This window comes from Mastomys coucha, unplaced genomic scaffold (genome assembly GCF_008632895.1).
Source record: "Mastomys coucha isolate ucsf_1 unplaced genomic scaffold, UCSF_Mcou_1 pScaffold9, whole genome shotgun sequence".
Taxonomy (NCBI): Eukaryota; Metazoa; Chordata; class Mammalia; order Rodentia; family Muridae; genus Mastomys; species Mastomys coucha.
This window is the reverse complement of record NW_022196915.1, coordinates 4,129,140-4,150,933: the sequence shown is the minus strand read 5'-3', so window position 1 is coordinate 4,150,933 and position 21,794 is coordinate 4,129,140. Positions and strand designations below refer to the sequence as shown.

Here is a 21,794-nt window from a genome sequence, read left to right as displayed (position 1 = left end):
CAATGCTGGGCAGAGCTAATAGCTGGAAAGACTTTCTGTTCTGTTCCATAGGCTTTTGAAGGGTCTGATGTGAGCTCATGAGAGGCAAGAAACCAGAACTGAGAAAGTAAAGAGATCTAGATAGAACATGGGCAGAGAAGGGAGAGGAAAAGAATGGCACAGGTTGTGTGTGTGTGTGGGCATAGATGTCTTCCTACTGTAGAAAGGCCCTGTGAGCATGGAAACATTTCCAGCCAACAAAGTGGGCTCCCAATCACAGAAAATTAAAAACCTGCTTCTCATCCTTTAGTTCCAGTTCTTAGATGAAGGTTTCTTTGACTTATGCTTGCCTCTAAGAAAGTAGCCTTTCAGGATTGGTATTTATGAAGACTTCTAATATCCCCTGATAAGACCACAGGGTGATAGAAGGTCTCAGCCATTGCATGTTATGATGTCAGTAGTCTGTCTCTTGCCCAACCCTTGTCAGTCACTACTGAAGACTTGCAAAGATTATAGTAGTCAGTATGCACGTGTACAAGTGGTTGGATTGTTTCACTAATGTTACACACCCACACACCTTTCTCAGTGTCCATTGTCCAGTATCTTTTTTTTTTCCTTAGCTGTTATTGCCCTGAATTTCTTTATCTCTTTTGCCATGGGTACAGTGGGAGATATTTGTATTTTGTAAATATAAGTTTTATATTGCGTTTTCCTAACCTAAATGGGGTGTGCGCTGTGAACCTTAGCTGAATCAAAGTGTTTGATAAGTACTGAAGTAATAACTTTAATCTGGTGTTTTTTTTATTTTAGGTATATTGTGTTCCCCCTTTTTAGAAAATTCTTTCAGCCAGGTTGGAAGGCAGAAATAAATGCCATTGAGAAGGCCCCAGGGTGTCCTGCAGCTCTCCTCAGCAGTTCTTAAACACTGTAAATCTTAATGCAGATGGGGAAAAAAAGGTTTTTGAAAAAGGGCTGTGTTGGAAAAGCTAGAGGGAGAATAATTTCTTATATTTTTCACCAGTTTTGTTCTGTATTTAGATGTAACTGAGGTTAATGTAAGATGCCAAAAGTTTCACATCAGAAAACTTGAGCTTTTCATAGACGACTTAACAGGCTAACACTTGGTTCACTATTTAAAACAGTTTGGAATGTCTATGTGAGAACCGCTCATGTTTCATTACCACAGAATGTCCGGGGTTTTGCTTTAGGGTCTTAGAAGATGAGCTTAAGTCCATGAGCCTGAGTTCCAGTCCTGTGGGCCTGAAGCCCAGAGTAGATACTTCACCTGTGGGTTATCAGTCCTCCTGCAGAGGGCACAGTGCAAACACTGCACTGGTTGTTTTTTTGTAGAGCATGACTCACTTTTTCAGTGTCTCTTTTTCGTCCTCACAAGGTCTGTGGCCTCTCCTCTCCTCCAGTTTCAGCTGTGACTTTAACCAGAACGTGTTGCAGCCTTCCATTGAAAAGAAACCAGCAGAAGTGTCTGCTCTCTTTAATACTAGGAAACTCTTTGTATTAAAGATTGGGTAATATTTTTTTACAGTTTTTTATTACAATTGTATTTTTATAAAAGAAATAGTACCTTGGGCAGTTTTTCTTTAACTGTATCATCTATAATGTCCTACCTGTCTAGGTGCTAGCCAGTGTGTCTTTGCAAATATGTAAAACCCAGCCAGGATCTAGTTCAGTAGTTCTCAACCTGTGGGTCATGACCCCTTTTGGATGTTGCATATCAGATATTTACGTTATGATTCGTAACAGTAGCACAATTTCAGTTATGAGGTAACAACAAAATAATGTTATGGTTGGGGATCACCTTGACATGAGGAACTGTATTAAAGGACTGCAGCACTGGGATGGGTGAGGGCCACTGGGCCAGGGAAGGCAGCTTGGGATGGAGCAGTGCTGGAGTAAACAGTTGTGTGACTTGCATCTACTGACAGTTCTGAGAACAAGATACACATCCCAAAGTTATAAGGTTTATTTTTAAAATTAAAGTGAGTTTAACACTGCATTTGTTTTAGGGCTTGGTGATATTCCCTGAAATGGGAAAATAAATAAAATAAATAAAAAATTCATGGTTTCAGTTCCTTTATAACTGAGGAATATAGAGAATAGATAATGAGTTGATGCTTTATTTTAGGTTTTACACAATGAGCAAGTTGGTCCCCTACTTGAAGTAGGTCTGGCACTCCACAGTTCATGTCAGTGCCTCGTGTCAGTGCTTCAGCCTGGGCTGTTATCAGTTGTATAGAGTGCGTTAGTAGAAACAGGTTGAGGCCCACCCAACTAGAGTTCTGTTAGAAGCTTACCCGTCTGCATCAAAACCAAACTCAGAAGCCAAGGCGTAGGCCAGATAGGATACCTCAGTAGGAAGTGAGCTGGCCTGCCGCTAAGCCCTGTTTCCTGAGTTCAGTCCTAGAAGCCAAGTGTTGGAATGAGAGCGCCAGCTCCTGCAAGTTAGTGTCTCATTCATACAAAGTAAGTAAATAGAATGTTTTTAGGCCAGGAGTAGTGGCACCTGCCCCTCAAGTATTCTAAGTTATTTAAAAAAACATTTAATTTTAGAAGCTTCTATTTTTTTTTTTAATCTTTTATTAAAGTTTGTCTTATCCTTCACTGGATTTTTCTTTCAAAGAGTAATATGGAGCCTAGGATCCTATACATGCTGAGCATGTGCCTGGACGTCTGAGCTACACCCCAGGGCACGTGTGATAGCCCCCCAGGAGGCAGAGGCTGGAGGACAGGGAAGGTCTAGTCCAGCCTGACTGAGTAAAGACCTTGCTTCAGACAGAAGACAAAGGAAAGCCTCAAGCTACAAGATACAGCTGCACCAATCTGTAGGTTATTGTTTGGAGAACTTTTGTGAATTGATGACATTAAATTTTGGCTTGTTTTTCTAGTTAATCTATATGAGTAAGCATTGAAACAAAAACATTCTTTTAAGAACAGTAGCCCAGTGTGTAAAGGCATTAGGAACCTGGAAGAGGGCTAACATCTATTTTGAGGTTTTAGCTGTTTCTAATAACCCTTGAGCTGCTTATTCTACTGTCTAGTTGTAGGGAGGTAAGATAGGGTTTTAGGAAAAGAATTTAGCTTTTAAGAAGGCTGTTCTATCTTTCTTCCTCTCAGATTCTCTCTCCATTCCCATTCTTTTTCCTTCCTCCTTCTATTCCCTCCTGTGAAATCTTTCTTCTCTTCCCCTTCTTCTTACACAAGTGGCTGGGTTTTTGTTTGTTTGTTTTGTTTTGTTTTTTAAAGTAGGGCTTTTGGAACAATACCCATTGGGTGCAGGTTGGAAAGGCAAGAAGTTGTAACATCAGTAGGAGGCTTGTGAATAGATTCTTACATTTTGACTTTGTAAGTAAAGTGGGGATATCTACAATTAATACCCAGTAATTAAACTGCCTGTGTACCTCTGGGTTTTGGTCAGTAAAGAGTCAGTGCTATATAAACTTGTTCCCATTTCCCTTGTTGTGCTGTTTACAGGCCTTCCCTAAGATGCGTCCACACACAGTGTGCTGTGTTAGGAACACAGAGCAGGAAAGATCAGGGCCTGGCCATGGTGGAGCCTCAGGCTAGGGAAGGAATGCAGATTACATGGAAAAACAAAAACAAAAACAAAAAACAAAAAACCTCTAACTGGCTGGTCATTGGTGGGGCATGCCATTAATCCCAGCACTTGGGAGGCAGATGCTTGTGTTCTTATAGAGGGTCCTGAGTTCAGTTCCCAGCACCCATCTCAGAAAGCTCACAATCTCTGGTAACATTTGAATGTGTGTCCACACATATCTCAGTGTAGACTTGAAATAAGTGGTCTGTGAAACTTAAGTTGAAACAGTTCTCATTTTTATCTCAAAAACAAACTCTGAAATAACAGAAATTACCCTTGAAAGTCTTGTCAGAAATGATCTGCTTTCATACATACTGGACTTCACTTAAATCCCTTTGTAATCCCACAGGGGATCCGAAGCCTTCCTCTGGCCTCCACAAGCAGTGGACATGTGGGTTGCGCACAGACAGAACACCAGCACATAATGGATGGACGGATAGGCAGATGAGTGGATGGATGGATGGATGGATAGATGAGCAGATGGGTAGACAGATGGATGAATAAATAAATTCACATTGTATATACAGGTACTAGCATGTCGGTGGTGCACAATGTACACAGCGCACACACATACACACACATTCACTTTGTATCAGTTAAAATTTGTAGAAAAGTAGACTGCTGTACCTTTTTGTTGTTTGGCTTTGCTTTGTTTTTTAACATGGTCTCATGCAGCCAGGGCTGGCCTCAGACTTGCTCTGTGGCAGGACATCTGGTCCTCTCACGTCTTCCTTCTCTTGTTCATTTTTATTTATTTACTTACATTTCAGGGTCAGGGTTTTCCTCTAGCCCAGACTGGCCTGGAACTCAGGTGTCTGTCTGCCTCTGCCTTTTGAGTGCTAGCATTAAAGGCCCCACTCTTATTCTTATCAACTGAATAGTTGATTAAAAAGCTGCAGCCACTAGGGCTCACTTGTCCTAGCCCTTCCTCTACAAAGGAGCTTTCCCAGTGCTGAGCTGGCCTGGCAGCCTGTGTGTGCATGTAGAAGGAGTGCTCCATATGAAATGTCCACATCTGGCCTTGAGCTCACAACCACACCACTTCCCTTTGACCAATTCTCTAAAGCAGGACTCTTAACATTTCTCACTTATACAACCCTTTTCTCTATTTTTAAAAATAGAACCATGGGTATATATATAGGTATATAAATAGATATAGTTTTGTTGTTGTTGTTGTTGTTGTTTTTATGAAACACGTTAGCAACTCAACAGCTTTTAAAATCAAAATTGCAAAAAAGAGAACACAAAGTTGGGGCATAGGGAGGATCTTGAGTGAATCTTAGAGAATAGGGGTGAAAAATATATGAAATTCTTGAAGAATTAATAAATATTTTTAAAACTCAAAAACTATACATACCACAGTACAATTCAGAGATGTACTAATTTGCTACTTTTATGCTAAGGAATGATGGAAAATATTGAAAGCTTTTTTTCCTAATTAAAAGTATTGTTTCTATTACAGCACAGAACTTTTTGTGTACAAGAAACTGTAGCTCATGCCATGCAGTAGTCTCGGAGTCCTAGCTAAGGTGTGTGAGGCAGTTTTAATTGGCATTGTATACCTGTCAGCATGCACAGTGCAAAGTGCACACATCGTGTGCTCCAGGCAAAGGCTTCAATGAAGCCTAACAATGCCTGAAATACCTTGGATACATTATGTGTTTGAATTTGAGTTAGGTTCCAGTCATTGTGTGTTTGGAAACCCTTTACTATAACCTCACATTCAGTTAATCAACCCCACGGGCATCGTAAAGCATAACCTTGCATTTGGACTCCTAGTTACTAGAGCCTCTTACTTGCTTGCAAGCTCTAGTGCCTCACCATTTTTTGAGCATTTGAATTATGCCACAGGTGTTAAATAGTTACCAGGCTCCTTGCCCCAAACACTAGCCCAGATGAAGCTTTTACCTCTAGCACCAAGAGGTCGTGTATAGAGAAGCTTCAGGATATAGAGGGTTGGGTCTGGCCTCTACCAGTCAATAGCTAAGTGGCTGTGGGTAGGGTAAGGTTACTTACCTGAAGGCTCTCTCTGATTCTTAGATGCAAAATGGGGTAAAATTCTTTCCAGAGTGGTAGTTTAAAGAACCTGCTGTGGCTTTGCTTTATCTAAAATTTTCCTGGCTCTTTAAAGGTCTTGCATGATTTGACCTCATATGTCAGACTTCTTTTTTGTCTAGCACAGAACTCACCAGATCATAAAGTCTAAGTGGGTAATTTGTAAACCGGAAGCTTATTGCACTACTGTAAACATATGAGAATGTACTTTATGCTTGTTGCTCTGGGCCTTGCAGTTCTGTGTGAAAAGACCACTGAACTCACCTGCAGAACCATGTCTGTGAATGCTGTTTGGTTTAGAGTGAAGCCTGGTTTTAGCTGGTATCATTGTGGTGGAGCCCAAAGGCAGAGTCTTGTGCTCATAGCAGCAGATCTGGCTGGCTGGAGATGAACATTCTGTCCCCTGTTCAGGTTTCTGAGGACTGGGACTAGTGCTGCAGCTGCTGCTGCTCCAGTGCTGGCAGCCACACCTCCTGACAGATGTCTTGCCAAGAGAGGCCTTGAGTGCTCTAATTTTATCACTTTAGCAGTGTCTTGCCTGGTAGCCCTCACTCGAGTGGTGATTGTCAGCATGAACACCCACTAACAGAATATCAAAGTAGCAACTGTGGATGGTGCATTTAGTTAACTGTACTGGGAGAGGTATGCAGGAGAGAAACTGCAGTTCAATGGCCATCCAATGAGTATGTCTTCCTTCACCATGTCTCTGTAAGTCTTAGACTTGTGAGCCCTGGCTCTTTAAAGAACAACCCTACCAAGGTGCCAAATAAACTCTTTTGAAGTAATTCTGTTCCTTAAAATTAGTTTTCTCTTTATAAGCCATAAGCTAATCTGCATGAAGCTGTAAAGTGTGTGTAAGGGCCTGGTGTCCATGTCAAGTGGCTCCTGCGGTCAGTCTCCATCCTTACTCTCTGAGACAGGCTGAGCCCAAATCATGTGATGTTAGCTAATCTGCCAGCATGCCCTGGAGAGTCACCTGTCTCAGCCCACCTTGCTGGGACTACTTGTGTACACTGTCAGTGTACACTTCATGAATGCTGGCCATCTGAACCCTAGGATACACACATGGGAAGCACTTCATTCTCCGAGCTGTCTCCCTGGCATGTTGTTTATTATCTGTGGGCAGTGTTTTGTTTGAGATTGGCTCCTCTGTCTCAGTTTATTACTCAAGCTGTCTTTCAACTTCCAGAACTTTGCCTGCGATTACAGGAATGCAGCACCACATCCAATTTAAGAGTGATCTCCATGCCTCCCTCCCTTTACGGAGCATTTTTCCTGTTTTTTGTTTGTTTGGTTGGTTGGTTTTTCATGAACCTTCTTTTTGTACTTTAATGCTTTAGATCTCAGCCGATTTCCCCTGGAGTTTTTGAAATCTGTACTTTTACTTTTAATTTCCAAAAGGAAAAAAATATTTGTGTCTTGAAATATCCTTTTCTACAATTTTGGTTTCCTGTTGCTGGCTGCCCTCTAGTTTTGGTCATTGAATTATATTTTATAGAGGCACTGTACTCCTTGGTCGTCTAATACAGATGTAATAATACCTGTATTGAGAGCTAGACTACCATCTGGGAGCTGAGTAGAGGAAGGAAACTGGGGGGTCTCATTGTCCAGCACAGCACCTCTGCCCTCATCCGTATTAATGACCCTGGAGTCCTTCCTATTGTTTTTCCCCCCATCTCTAGAAAATACTGCCAGTCAGCAAAATTTCTGTTGCTGCCTAACAGCTTACTGCAAATGTAGCAATTCACAACAATGTGACATTTAGTAACTTGGGCCGGTTCTGTTCAGTCTCCTGCTCAGGGTTTCTTAAGCCTGCAGTCCAAAGCTGGCTGTCATGTGTTCTCTTTAGAATCCCTTCCAGGCGGAAACAGTCTCTGGCCCAGTCTGGTTCCTTGCAACTCTAAGACCGAGGCTCCATGCTTATAGTAGCCACTTGTAATTCTCTGGTCTCTGTGGAGAGTTGGTATCATGGCAAGGTTAGCAGGTGACTCTGCTGTCTGGCAGTAAAGACAAAGCCTGGTGTAAGTTAAGCACAGCCTGCTCTCGGTGGTGTGGTTTCATCTAGAAGGAAGTTGAAACAGCCCTTCTTAGAACTCCACCTGTCACAGAGGCTCTTGTGACTTCCCCTTAGTACTTGAAGCCAGTTCTCCCTTGAACCAAGCATTCTCCTGCAGCACTCCAAACCTCCAGAGGCATCACACTTCCTCAGGAGGCTGTATTGACTGATGCACTTGACCCTAACTTGTGTCTTGTCAACCCTTTGCCATCATCTGCTTTCTAATTTCCTAGCCTATTGCTGTTGTCTTCCTGCACAGTACATAGACCTTTTTAAGAGACCTTATTGCGGTGCTGGTGGAAATTGGAAGAATATTCACTATGCCAGCTTTCATTTTATCTATTCCCTTTAAGGAAGAAAAAAATGCCTCACATGCTTCGTTTTAAAAGGTGCTGGCATTATCTTCCCCAGGGGCTGCTACAGCAGGGTGTCATATTGTATCCTCAGGCAAGGACACCTCTTAGTTCAGTATAGGTCATCCCAGTGGCTGTCAAGACTCTCAGTACCCAGCCTCAGGCTGGAATGGAACAGAGGGGAGTGGCCTTACTCTTGGGTTGCATCTGAGACTGCTTGACTTTGTGCTGGGGAGAGTAGGTATTGTGTCCTCCTTTGAGCTTGGAGATGGGGCTAGAATTGTGCTTATTTCTTGTTTTCTTTGCAGTGCACCCATAATATTTGAACCATTAGTTAAGCTGTCAAGTGCTTCTGATTCTTTATGAAGGTGGGATTCTTCACTGTCAGACAGACACTTTATTATAGAAGCTCCTCTCCTCCACACAAAGTTCTCTGTGCAACAAGTTTATTTTCAACTACTGCATTTCTGCAAATAAAATAAATTTAATTGATGTGGCTGTGTATCTGTGTTGTCTGTCTGTCTTGTCTATGTGTGCCTATGCAGATGCATGTGTGTGTGTCTGTCTCTCTTCCCAGGTCAGTATCCACTTTATATATCAAGACAGAATCTCTTAAGCCCAGAGCTCTTCAATTGAGCTAATGTAGCTTACTAGCTTGCTTTAGGATTCCCGTCTCTACCTCTTATGCTGGGCTTACAGGGCCTAGTCTTGCATGGGAACTAGGGATCTGAACTCCAGTTCTCATACTTGTATGACAAGGGCTTTATCAACTGAGTCATCTTTCTAGCCCTTAGTTCATTTGTATTTAAGAAATTTTCCGGGGCTGGTGAGATGGCTCAGCGGGTAGGAGCATTGACTGCTCTTCCAAAGGTTGAAGGTCATGAGTTCAAATCCCAGCAACCACATGGTGGCTCACAACCACCCATAATGAAATCTGATACCCTCTTTTGTGTACTCATTTATAACAATAAATAATAAATCTTTTTAAAAAAAAGAAAGAAATTTTTCTAACACCATTTACTAGATAACAAATTATCCTATAGTTAATCCTAATATGAAATTGCTTAAGCAGAGTGGGAAAAGCACACATGTGATAAGCAATATTAGGGGTAAGCCCCAAAGCCAGGTAGGTAACCACTGGACTCTTGCTGGGTGTGGGAGAGACTATCACTGTAGGCAGAAAGCTAGGACTGCTATGCCCAAAATGACCGCCTGACTGCACAGAAACATAACTTTAAAAAAAAAAAACTGGGTAGTAGAACCAGTAGTAATTTTCAGGGGCCAGTAAGATGCTTCTACCTTCATGTTTCTTATACACATACACACACACAAAACACACACATACACCATAGATTTTACTCTGTATAATTCTACAGGTTCTTAGTTTTTAAATATACTTTGGTTTTATACTTAAACAGCACCAGTGATGTATACTGCCATCGGTGCCTTTTCCTTTCCCATAGGACACCTTTCTTCAGGGAGGACCTCTAACCCACACCAGCAGTTCCTTTCACCCTTGGCCTTCTGCCCTAGTAACACAAGTCCTACTTCCTGTATCACTAGCCCCAGTCATCTTCTCTGAGAGTCCTTGCTTGCTCCCATCCCTAGCAAGGGAACCTTGACTCCTCAACTCTATTCCAAATACTCCAACCAACCATCAGTCACGGTCCTGAGTCATACACCTTCCAGCAGTATGCAACCTAGTGAGTGTACCATCCTCCCGTCCACACACCCTCATCAGTCCCTAGGTTTATCCTAGATCTGTTGGTCAGCCCTATCTATACCACTAAGCTCTCTGTAGACTTGAAGCAGGATGCACATCCTATACAGCAGCCAAGCCTGCTCTGTCCACCTAACGTCATGCTACCCCATACCATATCCAGTCTTCAGACCCAACTTGTCTTCCATGTCATGTGTCCTTTGGCAGCAGGCCATTTCTGATGAGGAACTAACAGAAGGAGTACACATGCTCAAGCTTCACTATAAATACAAGTAATGGATTTAGAATAAATGCCTGAGCAATGGCCAGGAAAACAAAAACAAGGCTAGAAAAAAAAATGAGACAATCCAGGATTTGAAAGCCAAGTTCAGCCTGGCAGTGGTGGCACACACCTTTAATCCCAGCACTTGGGAGGCAGAGGCAGGTGGATTTCTCAGTTCTAGACCAGCCTGGTCTACAGGGTGAGTTCTGAGACAGCCAGGGCTACACAGAGAAACCCTGTCTCAAAAAACCAAAAAAAAAAAAAAAGAAAGCCAAATTCAATAAGAAGGTAGGAAGGCCCTTTGTGCACAGCATACATCCTTTCTACTTAGCAAAGTCCTGCATATCTTGGGCCAGGGTCTCACCTAGTAAGTTTGAGTATTAATCCCCAGTACCCTCCCCAATGCCCAAATATATTCTCAAACTCCAGACTTGGACTAGGACTCACATCTTGTATGCCCAACACTTGTGTCCTTCTGGTTTCATTCCACATAAGTCATAGCTAACCTTTAGAGACATTGTGCATTGTGGCCTCCACATCCTGGATTCTGCCCCAACCTTCAGGGATAGTTAGTTCCTTCTGAGGATTCTTAAGTCTCTTCACTCACCTCAGCCTGGCTTCTAATTCTGTCAACTAGATCTTTGCCTTTTTCTTCATGTGATAGTCAATCTCTCTCTCTCTCTCTCTCTCTCTCTCTCTCTCTCTCTCTCTCTCTCTCTCTCTCTCTCTGCCTATGTGTGCCTATAATCTTAAGTTCCCTTTTATAAGAATATCACTTTACCTTGTCTAGAAGGGTTTCATTCTAATCAATTATATCTCAATTATATCTGCAATGATGCTATTTCCAAATAAAGTTACAGGACAAGGTACTAGGATTTAAGACTTCAACTCACAAATTTTTCAAGAGTCATAATTCAACCCATACCCATAACACATACAAATACATGGGCGGTACTATAGGTGGAACCCAACTCCTCACTCATGCTGGCCATTCACTGCTGTGCTGTGTATACCTCAGCCTTGTGTGTGTGTGTGTTGGGGGTTGCACACATATCATGTATTTGGTATTTTAAGTTTATTCTTCTCTCACACATTATACCTTGACTTCAGCCTCCCCTATACCTCCACTCCTCCCAGTGCTCCCTCTCCATTTTCCATCTCCTTCAGATCCACTGCTGCTTTCTTTCTTTTCAGGAAAGAACAGGAATCCCAGGGATCTAAACCAAGTTTGGCATAGCCAGTTACAATAAATCTAGACACAAACCCTCATATTTGGGCTGAAGGAGGCAAGCCAGTAGGAGAAAAGGGGTTTCAAGATCAGGAAAAAGAATCTGAGACACCCCCTCCCACTGTTGGGAGTCCCAAGAGAACATATATGCAGAGGACCTAACTCAGACCTATACAAGCTCCATGGTTGTTGCTTCTATCTCTGATCCCCAAAGAGCCCCGCTTAGTTGATTCAATGTGCCATGGTCTCCTGTGTCCTTGGCCCCTCCACTCCCTACCATACTTCCTCCTCCTCTTCTGTGTGTTTCTCCCTAGTGTTTGGCTGTGGGTCTCTTCATCTGCTCCCATCAGTTGCTGGATAAAGCTTTGCTGATGACAATTGGGCTAGTCGCTTATCTGGAGTTCTGGCAGCAGGCATAGCCTCTGGGCGAGCAGGGGTCCAGAAACATCCATACATGGATGTCCTTGTTTTTAACATGACTATAATGTTACATTTTCTGATGTGTAGAGTTTGGTAAAGGTCAAAAGAATTCAATGTTAAGAAAATACATTCTTGAAAATTACCTAATTTTCTAAAAACATTAGAATACTATTCTGCCTTTGTTTTAAATTAGTAATTACTTGAGCACCAATTAGCAATTTGGCTCATTTGGTGTTTGGGCATCTGAGCAGAGAAGAGCACCCTCTTTTGGTGGATGGTCTCCCCTCTGGCTTTTAGATTCCTGCTATTGGCTTTTGTTTAGAGTTGATTCATGTTGTTGCTGCTGCTGTGTTTTAAGCTGATTTAGACTAAGCTAGCCTTTGATTTGCCTCGTTGTAGCATTTGAGTTGGACATCAGCTCCCTGACAGCGGAATAGGAAGAAACAAAGAAACAGCATGTGAACTGAGAGGTAGAACTCTTGATGTAAATGTAGGGACGAATTTTTGCTTTTCCTTGTTTTTAAAATGGCTGTTTTTGTCTTCTGTTTAATGTGACCACTGAGCCACAATGGAACCATTTTAACCATGGTCAGGTTTTAGGGACCACTGGGTAGAGGTGCTTGCAGCCATACTTAGTGACCAGAGTTCAATTCCTAGGACCCACATAGTGGCAGCAGAGAGCCAACATCTACAAGTTATTCTTTGATTTCCACATATACAGAGAGAAGTAAATGTAATTTTAGAAAGCATTTAAAATGAAAATGAGCAGTTATAAACATGCTTGTCATGCTGCGTCCTGCGCCTTTGCTGGGGAAAAGTCAGAAACAGAGTCCTAATAGTTCTTGGTCTCCTCCCTGGGTACTCAGGTGTCGTACTACCAGGAGGGAAAGTCGGGAACTGGGGGTCTGTGGGGGTGGGGTGAGGTCTACCTTTCCCCTAGGGGCACCTGTGTGCCAGGCAGAGAGAGGAGCAAGGGCCCAAGAGTACTGGAGGGGCTGGAGGGGAGCAAGCCTTCCTCAGGAAGCTTAGGTGCTGCTCTTTAGTTGAAGGCCTCCCCTAAGGGAACCTTAATGAAGCAGCTGAGATGATCCTTGCTTGTTCATGCTGGTTTATTTGATGGTGGATGTAAATGCATATACTTTATTCAGGGTGAACCAGGGATTAAATGCCTTTTGGGAGAAGGAATACCCAAAAGGAAACTCATTGGCTACAGGCTTAAGACTATCTAGATGCCTCATTAACATGGAAAATAACTCCAGGTGTTACTTTATGTGGCTGACTGCCTGTGGTCCTCTCAGTGGAATGTCCAGGGCAGCTTACAAGTTCCAGAGCAGGTACAGAGGCAAGTAGGGAATGGCTCCACACCTGTCCTTCTCAATTCTGAGATTCCCGGAGTTGGAGCTCATTCAGCTTTACCAGTTCTTATGCCTGACTGGTAACATGGTACCATATACCCTACACATCCTATGAATTACTTTACAGTCTTGTCCATGATGTCATATTGTAGAAGTACCCAATTAATCTTACTCAAATCTACCTCCGTTGTGACAGCTGCACTCCTTGTTATCTGTCTGGGACTAGGCATTTCAGATAAGTTAGTGAGTCACCACTGAAAACTTATTTGGACCTAACAAACAGGAGTGTGTCTTACCTCAGATCCAAGCTGTGTACTCTGTGGAACAAAATGAAACACTTGAAGTGATGTGAGTCATGATCTGACATGAGGAGCCTTAACACTGCTCTTCAGCCAGAGCTCACTTACCTAGAGGAACCCAAGATGTTTACCTTTTTCCACCACTTTATTAGTAGATGATTGGATCCTATCTCTTCACCTCTTGTTTAAATTTTCAGTGTAAAAATATGTTCTAGAAGGAAAGCATGGCCATTGCTGTCTAACTCATGCCTGGGTAAACATCCTTCCTCTTATCTCCCAAGTATAGCCATTATTGAAACTTTGGCTGCATTGTGTTGCTCCTAAAGATGAGGTTGTTTGTGTACTGCTATGGAACCTTGTTTGTCTTTTTTTTCTTAAATCAATACACTTTTTAAAAGATTTATTTATTTCATGTGTATGAGTACACTGTAGCTGTACAGATGGCCTCTCGCTCTGGCGTAATACACTGTAGCTGTCTTCAGACACACCAGAAGAAGGTGTTGTGAGCCACCATGTGGTTGCTAGGATCCGAACTCAGGACCTTTGGAAGAGCAGTCAGTGCTGAGCCATCTCACCAGCCCTACTAGTCTACTTTTAAAAAGATGCCTTTCGCTGGGCAGTGGTGGCTCACGTCTTTAATCCCAGCACTTAGGAGGCAGAGGCAGGTGGATTTCTGAGTTCGAGGCCAGCCTGGTCTACAGAGTGAGTTCCAGGACAGCCAAGGCTACACAGAGAAACCCTGTCTCAAAGTACCCTTTCTAGTACAGAAAAGGAAACTATGTTATTAATTTACATTTCTATATGACCAGTTAAGATTGAGGATTTATTAGCAAGTAGGTCTCCCATCTTGAGCAATGCTTGTGCATGCTTTCTATTACTAAGTTTTAATACTTAAGTTGTTAATGTTGTATACTGCTAATTTTTTTTTTATCCTTCTTAGTTTGGTTTCTGTTGCTGTGATAAAACCCCTGGCCAATAGCAGTTTGGGGGGAAAAAAGGTTTATTTCAGTTTACAAGTTATAGTCTATCTTGAGGAAAGCCAAGGCAGGAGCTTGAAGCAGAAATCATGGAGGAACACTGTCTAATGGCTTTTTCAGTCCTCCTTTCATACAGATTAGGCCAACATGCCCAGGAGTGTACCATTCACAGTTGGCTGGGCCCTTCTGCATCTAATAGCAATCAAGAAAATGTCACACACACTTGGCTGCAGTTAAGTTTACAGTTCCAATGTGTTAGCTGACAACTGTTTACTATGACACTTTCCCTCCACCACTATTCTCTACACTTTGTGTTTGTTGTCCTTCTGTGTAGCTTTAACATCAGTGGCAAATCCATTTGGTCGAAGGAGCTACCAGCTGTTTATTGTTACATAACAAAACACCTAAACAGCCACTGATGATTGTAACTTACCTTAGACTCAAAGAGTCTGGCTAGGACAGGGTTCACTTGGGCTCTGATAACAGTTAGGGGCTGGCTAAATTCTTTGTGCACTTTCCTACTCCTGTTTCTGGGATAGGAAGAAGATAGCTACACCTGGCACATGTCTGCTATCTAGGTGGTTCCCATTATCTGGGTGACTTCTCCAATGAGTCAGCCTTCTGTAGGAAGTGGTGAGTGATCAAGACACATAAAAAAGACATTGCCCATGTACCAGAGGACATAGCCCCTTTAGCATATTCATTATTTGTATTTAATGTATGAGTATTTGCCTGCATGTGTATGTGTGCATGGAATCCCCTGATGCTGGACTTACAGGCAGCTGTCTCTGTGTAGATGAAGGGAATAGAGCCTGGGTCCTTTGCTATTGGCACTGAGCCATCTCTCCAGCCTATATTTTTCTTTTTAGAGAAAGAAAGAAAAAGACTCAATTTGGCTGGGAAGTCATACTTGATAAACTTACATATAAATTTCACCAGCTGTATTAAAAAGAGCAGTTGGAGAATTTTTAAAGAGTGCAGTTGTTAAGAGGGCCCCTTTGAACAAGCAATTTGGACAGCACAGCTCTAGGACGGTGATGGCCATTGCCTAGGCTGAGTACAGTCTCTGTCATGGGTTAAGATGAGAGTGGCTTCTCCCATACCTCAAACTGTGAAACTGCCCAGTTGCATTTTTGCTAGGTCCTAGTATCTGTTGTTGCCACCCCCACACCCCTCTTTTTTAAAGTCTCACTATGCATTCCTAGCTGGCTTGGAACTTGCTATGTAAAACAGGTTGGGCTCAGACTCATGGAGATCTGATTGCCTCTAATTCCTAGGTACTGACATTAAACCTGTGTGCCACCATGCTGGGGTCTGAACGCAGGACCTTGGAAATGCTTGGTAGAATGCTCTACCTCTGAATTTATCCTGAATCTTTGGTTTTTAAGATCAGACTCACTGTATAGCTCAGACTGGCCTAATTTGAGATAGATCATCATGCCTGCCTATATTTTGAGCGCTGGAATTACTGTTGTCACTGGCATGTATTATGTCCACTTATTTTAGTTAATTTCACTAATGTTTAAAATTATTTACTTAGTGAGTTCTCCAATGTTTTGGTTACAGGCTGACAAGAGCTAGACTTGATGGCATGTAACTATACTGGAGTCCCAGGCCAGTATAGTTACAGCTGTACAGCAATATCATGTCTCAAGCCTAAGAAACCATTCTTAGAAGCTGAGGCTGTGTGGTGGCATCATGGTAGAGTGACCAAGTCTCAGGGTTCAGTTGCTAGAACCACCAAAACAAAAATCCCATTCTACCTTTAGACCATCCCATTAGACCCAGTAATGTGATTGTATGGCTAATATTTATGGTATTTCAGTCTATTCTAAATTAAAACAAACATTAAAAATCTAATTTTAAACTAACATAAACTGCATTCTAAATGAGAATAGCTGTTTTCCAAAATTAAAAACCTTAGAGAAATGGCGCTATTTTCCATATCTGCAAGTTGCTTTAATATCTGGCATAATAGAGCACAGCTGGGGTTTCATCTGTTCAGCCCTCCCCAGCATAGCTGCAGCCCCTGGAAAAGCCCTTGAAATACCAGTGAGAACAGCAAATGGTACTTTGCATCCGTGAGAAACCTTGAGCTTATGGGTTTTTTGAAGGGGCTGGTAGGAGCTCCACTTGGCCTTTTTCTCCCTGGCCATAAAAGCCAGCTTTCTCTGAAAGCATGTCTATTCTCTGAAGAAATCCTCATGAGTCCTGGATTGAGGGTATTTCATGGACTGGATCTTCATGTCCTCCAAGGAGGATGCTGTGCAGGTTGGAGGGGAAGGCAAGAAAGTTCCAGGCTCAACTGGAAAGTATGCAAGAATTCTGAAATCCCCCCATAAGCAGAAAAGTTTCATATAAATGACATTTTTTAGAGCAATAGGGGGCTACAAAACACTTAAAATTGTTACTACTACTAATAAAAATCTCACCAAACAATAAAAACCAGTTTCATGTCAACAGTAAGTGACCAAAACATTATTGTAATAAGGTCCCAAAGTTCGCAGCCCTTGGCTTAGCCCCTACTTGCACTCTGACATTGGCAGCAGTTGCAGCATGAAGCTGCACAGGCAGTGGGAAAGAACAAAGTGTTTGTGAATCAGCGCACAGAACTATGTAAATTGGTAAATTTCTTTGTGAGAATTTTAGTATTCTTTCGGAGCTTTCTATGTGGTAGTATTGCCTTTAGGGCCAGCACTGCCTAAAGATTCAATTGGTTTTGTGGTCAGAAAATTTGAATGAGTTAGGGAGACGTAGGGCTTAGTAAGAGCTCTTGCTATGAAAGCAGAAGGTCCTAAATTCAAATCCCCACACTCCCATGTATTCCTTCAACCCCTGTGTTGGGAATCAGAGACAGACTGATCCCAGACCTTGCTAGGTAGCCAACCTGTCACTTAAGGTGGACACAAAAGAGGAAGACATTCAGCATCCACTACACATGTACACTGGAAATGTCTGAATAAAGCTGGGCGTGGTGCCACACACCTGCAACCCTAGCACCAGGAGGCTGAAGCGGGAGGTTCCAGGGAATCCTGGATTACATAATAAAACTCCCTCGAAAAACAGGAAACGAGAATAAGACCTTCGATCCCCCAGCTGCCTCCCACTTAATCCACAATACTGTAGATGAACTTCTGTCCTAAATAGTTCTGTTAGTCTTTCTAAGGAGATGGTCTTACAGTTCTAACTGTACAGAACACCGCTGCACTGCCAGACCAGAAATAAAAGCATATTGCTTATTTCAGTTTTCTTTTTAAAATCTGATGAGACCAGTGAGATTACTTACCTGGTAATAGTTCTTGTTGCCCAGTCTGACAACCTGAGCTCTATTCCTGAAATCCACTTGTTGGAAGGAGAGAACAACTCCTGAAGGTTGTCTTCTGACCACCAGACACACACACACAAAATATTATTAAATCATGTCTATTAAAGTATTGAATGTAAATTTCCAGGTTCATTAGATTATCATTACTATGCATTACAGAGTATATGTAGTAAACTGCAGTTGAAGAACTAGTCAGATAAGAATAGAACATGTGATGCTATTGTTTCATCTGATTTGAATACTGCCGTATAATCCTAAACAGTGGTGGATATTTTGACCTTTAGTTTAAACACTACTATTAGTGTTTAGCAATACTTAATGTGGTAGTGGTAGGCCTGTAGTATGTGTGGGAGGATTATCACTTTCCAGAGACAACATAAGACAGATGTGTAGCCAGATAACTGGCATCATAGCTGTGTAATTGCCCAGATAGATTTGTTTTCTTTCTACCTTGCAATATATTGCAAAATTTCAAGATTTTACAGCATCTGTAGGTGACAAATCAGCCTTTGCTTTATAAAAAGTTACATTAAAAATTCCTTATATACTTAGAAGGTAGAGGCAGGAAGGAGTCCAAGGTCAGCCTATTATACATAAAATATGTTTTTAATTTTTTGGATGAGCCAGAGAGCTGGGCCAGGGCTGCTCTTCCAAAGGACCTAGGTTCAATTTCCAGTACCCACGTGACAGCTCACCACTATTTTTAACACCAGTTCTCAGGGATCTGATGCCCTCTTTTGATAGCTACAGGTGCTGGATGCATGTGGTGCACAGACATACATGCAGGGACAATACCTATACACATAAAAATAATAATAAAAGTTTGTTTGCATTCCTTAGAGAAGGCTGAGACGTGACTCTGTAGAGTTTTTGCTTAGCTACCATGAAGAAATGTGAGAGCCCCAGGATTTGGATCCATTTGAAATTTTCTTACTTCCTGTTAGACACTCCCTGTTGGAGAGTGGAGTGTTGGTGTAATAAGAATTAGGAATTTGTAGGGATACCATTTTTGACTGGGTACTTAAGCCAGTCTCCTTTCCTTTAGTGAGGAACATACAACTCCTTGGACACACTTTGTTCCAGTAAAGATGTCTAGATTCCCTAGACACCAATGACATGTGTGGTGTAGGAGCTAGGTCTTCTAGTACCTGCTTAAGTTTGTCTTTGGTCCACATGTTCTTTCCAAGGGTCGGTGACCTCACTGCATCCCAGCATCTTCATCTCTTCTTGCATAGACTTTTACACAGATGCTCAAACATGTCTCTCCCCTTAGTCCTACATCAGACTGTCAGACTTACTGCAGCTTCTCACATTCTGAGATTATAGACCACTACATCATAAAAGTCCTAGGTATGCTGAGTGGGTAGGTTTTATGGAGAGGGCAGTGTTGGAGGAAATGATCTACCCTCTGCTACCAGCATAGCTGATCAAAGTCTCTGAGTTCCCTAGCAAAACAAGACAAGAAAAGAAATTAATTGTGGCCGGGCGGTGGTGGCACATGCCTTTAATCCCATCACTTGAGAGGCAGAGGCAGGCGGATTTCTGAGTTCGAGGCCAGCCTGGTCTACAGAGTAAGTTCCAGGACAGCCAGGGCTACACAGAGAAACCCTGTCTCGGGGGGAAAAAAATTGTGGGGCTGGTGAGCTGGCTCAGCAGGTAAGAGCACTGACTATTCTTCCAAAGGTCCTGAGTTCAAATCCCAGCAACCACATGGTGGCTCACAACCACCTGTAATGAGATCTGACACCCTCTTCTGTTGTGTCTGAAGACAGCTACAGTGTACTTATTTATAATAATAAATACATCTTTGTGCCAGAGCGAGCGGGGTCTACTGGAATGAGCAGAGGTCCTAAAAGTCAATTCCCAACAACCAGGTGAAAGCCCACAACTGTCTGTACAGCTAGTGTGTGCTCATAAACATAAAATAAATAAATCTTTTTAAAAAAAAAGAAAAGAAAGAAATGAATTGTGTCTGGGCAGTGGTGGTGGTGCACACCTTTAATCCCAGCACTCAGGAGGCAGAGGAAGGTAGGTTTCTGAGTTTGAGGCCAGCCTGGTCTACAGAGTGAGTTTCAGGACAGCCAGGACTACACAGAGAAACCCTGTCTTGAAAAACAGAAAGAAAGAAAAAAAAAATCATGCGATTGTGGGGCCCAATGTAGTGGTGCAGGCCTTTAGTCCCAGCAGGCAGAGCCAGGTAGAGCTCTGTGAGTTTGAAGTGATCCTGGTCTAGCGAGTTCCAGGACAGCCAGGGAACTGTCTCGAGGCGGGAAGGAAAAGTAAAAGAAAGAAATTTTTGAGTAATGTTTGTCAGGGAATATAGACAAACATATATTGTGGACTGGATTTTGCCATCTAACAGAACTAAGTATTGCCAGGATTGATCTCACTGCAGAGTTATAGGTAAGGGTGAGGAAAGCTACAATAAAATGATAATTAAAAGCCAAGCACTAGGAAACAGATAATCTGTATTGCCAGTTACTGCCCTCTATAGCTGACCTTTTAAACTTGAGTGTATTCAGGAATCATTTAGGAATCTAATTAGAAAGTGAGTGGATGGGTTCTAGGGTAGAATCTAGTGTGTGCCTTTCTAACAAAATCCCAGGGGTGGTGATGTTGCTTGCTTAGGGGCCACCCTGATAGCAGGAATCCAACAGTAATAATAATAATATGTATTTCTTTTTCTATAGCAGGCACAGAGCAGTAGAATAGTGATAGCTGTTATTACTAAATAAATAGTAAAACCCTTTCCTTTCTAAGCTTGACCTTGAGCCATGCTCTCCAAGGCAGGGCTTCCCAGCCTCAGCACTGCTGGGATCTGCAGCTGAAGTAGTCATGTGTTGTGCTTTGTCAAGTGCACTTGAGGGTGCTTCATGCCTCCCTGACCTCTGCCTACCAGTTACTAGCAGTAGCCTCCTTCCCAGGTGTAACAATCCACAAGTGACTTGAACGCTGGTGAAGGTTTGAGGTTAGCCTCTGTGGCTAGTTGGCAGTCTTCGCACTCTCTTGCTCCCAAGGGGTGCCGAGTCTTTTATGGAGTGGCAATCAGATCATGAATGCCAGAAATTGCTTGGGCTCTGTTTTGAAACGTTGGTAGCTCACTTGGACATCAGGACCCTTTTCTCTACTCTCACTTCCTGCTGATGTTTCCTTGCCTGCTTCTAGCTCAGCTTTCACAGTCCTTTTTTCAATCCTAGGGCCTCCGTGGTTTTTTTCTTTTTTTCTTTTTTTTTTTTTAAGATTTATTTATTTACTATGTATACAGTGTTCTGCTTACATTATACCTACACACCCAGAAGAGGGCACCAGATCTCATTACAGATGGTTGTGAGCCACAATGTGGTTGCTGGGAATTGAATTCGGGACCTCTAGAAGACCAGCCAGTGCTCTTAACCTCTGAGCCATCTCTCCAGCTCCCTCAGTCTTTTTCTTAAAAAGATAACTAAGTCTTCTGAATTATACCTAAAATAACTGGGTGTTCTTAGTTATAATGTTGAGTATGGTGGCTCATTACTTTAATACCAGCACTCTGGAGATAGAGGTAGATGGATCTCCAAGTTCAAGGACAGCCTGGTCCACATGTGTATGGAAAGTTGGTTCTGTCCACCATGAGGGTTCTGTGGATTCAACTCAGGTCATCAGGCTTGGCAGCAAGTTCCTTTACCTGCTAAACCATCTTGCCAACCTGACAATGAATAGGTTTAGGTGGCAGTTTAGAATAGTGTTGATTGAACTTTTGGCTTAGCTTTCCTCAGTCACTTTGGGATAAGATATCCAAGACCTAACAGTTTCAGTGTAATGAGGAACCATTTCTTGTTGCACTATCCTCGGTGGCAGGTAAGAAGTGAATGTTCTGGTGATAAGGTCTGACTTAGGACACTAAGCTCATACATAATGACTTCTACTTTCTTAACCTAACTGTTGTCCCCAAGGGCCCAACCTCCCTCCTAGTGACCATCCCACTGGAAGTTAAGCAGTGGAAACAAACAGGCTAACATTTGATAATTGAGAACCCATTCTGTTCTCAGTAAATGAAGCAGCAAAGGTAACAACTTTTTACCAGAGGGGTCGTAGTTTATTCCTCGGAGAGGGCTGGAGAGGGGTCGCAGTTTATTCCTAGGAGAGGGCTGGAGAGGGGTCGCAGTATATTCC

The 21,794-nt window shown here is 42.5% G+C and overlaps 1 protein-coding gene across 3 annotated transcripts in view; it reads left to right on the top strand.

The window, feature by feature from the left end:
- The window catches only part of Ube2e1 (ubiquitin conjugating enzyme E2 E1), a 49,059-nt gene that overhangs the window by 23,637 nt on the left and 3,628 nt on the right, over positions 1–21,794 (top strand). The gene's annotated exons all lie outside the window — the stretch shown is intronic.